Raw genomic sequence first — 2,163 nt, 5'->3', positions numbered from 1 at the left:
GGAGGGAGGGGAGAGGGTGGAGGGGGAGGGGAGGGGAGAGGGAGGGTGCAAGGAGGGAAGGAGAGAGGGTGGAGGGAGGGGGAGAGAATGGAGGGAGGGGGAGAGGGTGGAGGGGGAGGAGAGAGGGTGGAGGGGGAGGTGTGTTTTCTTGTTGCAGGGATACAGCTCCCAGAAACTACTCCCCCCCCCCCGCTGCTGCTGCTGCTGCTAATTGTTGTTGCTGCTGTTTCAGGTCAGTGCTGTGAGTGCTGGAACATTTCAGCAGGGATCAAACGCTGGGGGTGGGGGGAATCAGGAATTCCTCTTGCTTTAAGGTGCTGTGTGGGCTGCAAGTGGACCCACTGAGGGAGTGGGACACAGTAGGCTCACATTACACACTGTGATCATGGGAGGGAGCTGAAAGGAAGGCACTTAATGTCTTCAGATTAACCCCTGGGATGGGAACAGTGGCATCTGGACCCTGAGCAACACTCAGTGACACTGGGATGGGACAGTTTGGTAGAGTGATATTGGGATTGCATACTAAGCACTGGGTTCAGGCATATGAGAAATGTTACAATCCCCAATCAGTGGAAATGGTTTATCTCTACCTACCCTGCCTTTTCATGTTAATATCTTGAAGATGTCAATCACATCACCTCAACCTTTTGAAATTCTAGAAAAAAAGACATAATTTGTGTCATCTCTCTTTATACTTTAACCCCTGAAGTCCTGGTATCATTCTTGTAAACCGATCATTTGTGTTCTTTCCAAGGCCAGTCTATCCTTCCTACGGTGCGGGTCCCAGATCTGCTCACAGTATTCCAAGTGGGGTCTAAGCATAATGACTGCATCCGTGTACTCCAGTCCTCTGGATTTAAAGACTAGAACTCCATTACTTCTCATTATTTCCTGTTCTTGCCATTTTAAATATCTATCCACTTGAACCCCCAAGTCTCTTTGGATAATTACTGTATTTGACTTCCCACCATCTAGACAAGAGGTGCCAAGTTTGTCAGATTAATGGTGGAGGGAGATGAGATCAGTTTCGGGAGGTGGGGAGTGGCACCTTTTGGAGATAGGGTTATTTTGAGTTTGTGGCTATTTATTTGAATCCACAATCAAATCAGTTAATCCTCAGTTGTCACCTGTCACAGTATCTAATTTTATTTTGAAGTAATTTGTAAGTGCAGATTATAATTTTAGAAGCTGTGAATAGGACTGGGTATGGGATTGGGATATAACATAGTAGCAGTGAATACTGGACAAATACTTCCAATCTTTTCCAGGTGACACGCCTGTCCCAGTTTCTGGGTTCCTTGGGGAGCAGGTTGTACTGCCCTGTACCTACAAAGGGAATGGCTCAGTCTCTGATTTATGGGTAATCTGGAGGACACCCAAATATGAATTTTTACACAAGTTTGTCAATGGGAGTGATGACTTGTCAAGACAAGACCCACAGTTCAGAAACAGAACAAACCTGTTCAAAGATCAACTGGAACAAGGCAACTGGTCAGTTCTATTGCTGACCTCAAGGAGACAGACCATGATGTGTATCAGCGTGAGATTTACAGTAAGAGGAGAAAACAACTTCATTGGGAGAAAGTTGTTCAAGTCAATCTCTCTGTGACAGGTGGGAGGTCTATATTTCAGCTATTGTTTCATCTCTGACTTGAGATGGCACATTCATTGTTAATTGACTAGTCTAGAGTATTTGAACATTTCTGCAGTTTGTTTCACACACCGTACTAAACACATGATGTTTTCTTTAGAGCGAGCTCCTACACCTGGACCGAACACACCTGTACCAGGTAAATCTGTTTCTAAACTACTGCATGTGTTTTCAGCTCTTACATTGAATCATGCTGGATAGGTTGAAATGCTGTGTGATATTTTACGAAAAGATGACTCAGTTAGAGTGAGTGGTGTGAGTTACTGTCACTGTTACCTGGAACTGGTCCTTAAGCTCCCTGGAATTGTTCTTTCTGTTTCTGAGACTCCCCTTCCTGTCCCTCATGTACAGAACTCTGAGAATTCCTGCTTCCGTTAGCATTAGCGTTTCTGGAATTCTGTGTGGGGAGTCTCGTTTCCATGTGAATGGAACCATCCTGTTGGAAAACTGATGGAATTGGGAGTGAAATCAGTGTAGAGTAATATTGATCCAGGTGTAACCTGGCCTTCCAC

General features: G+C 45.2%; 1 long non-coding RNA gene across 1 annotated transcript in view; it reads left to right on the top strand.

Annotated features, from left to right (window-relative positions):
• The window catches only part of LOC122544205, an 8,448-nt gene that overhangs the window by 3,675 nt on the left and 2,610 nt on the right, over positions 1-2,163 (top strand). Inside the window, exons 2-3 of the long non-coding RNA XR_006310294.1 lie at positions 1,269-1,612; positions 1,752-1,790. This is a non-coding gene — a long non-coding RNA (uncharacterized LOC122544205). The remainder of the gene's footprint in view (positions 1-1,268; positions 1,613-1,751; positions 1,791-2,163) is intronic.

This window comes from Chiloscyllium plagiosum, chromosome 47 (assembly GCF_004010195.1).
Source record: "Chiloscyllium plagiosum isolate BGI_BamShark_2017 chromosome 47, ASM401019v2, whole genome shotgun sequence".
In the NCBI taxonomy this organism is placed as follows: Eukaryota; Metazoa; Chordata; class Chondrichthyes; order Orectolobiformes; family Hemiscylliidae; genus Chiloscyllium; species Chiloscyllium plagiosum.
Note: the sequence above shows the minus strand (reverse complement) of the source record. Positions and strands in the feature narration are given on the sequence as shown.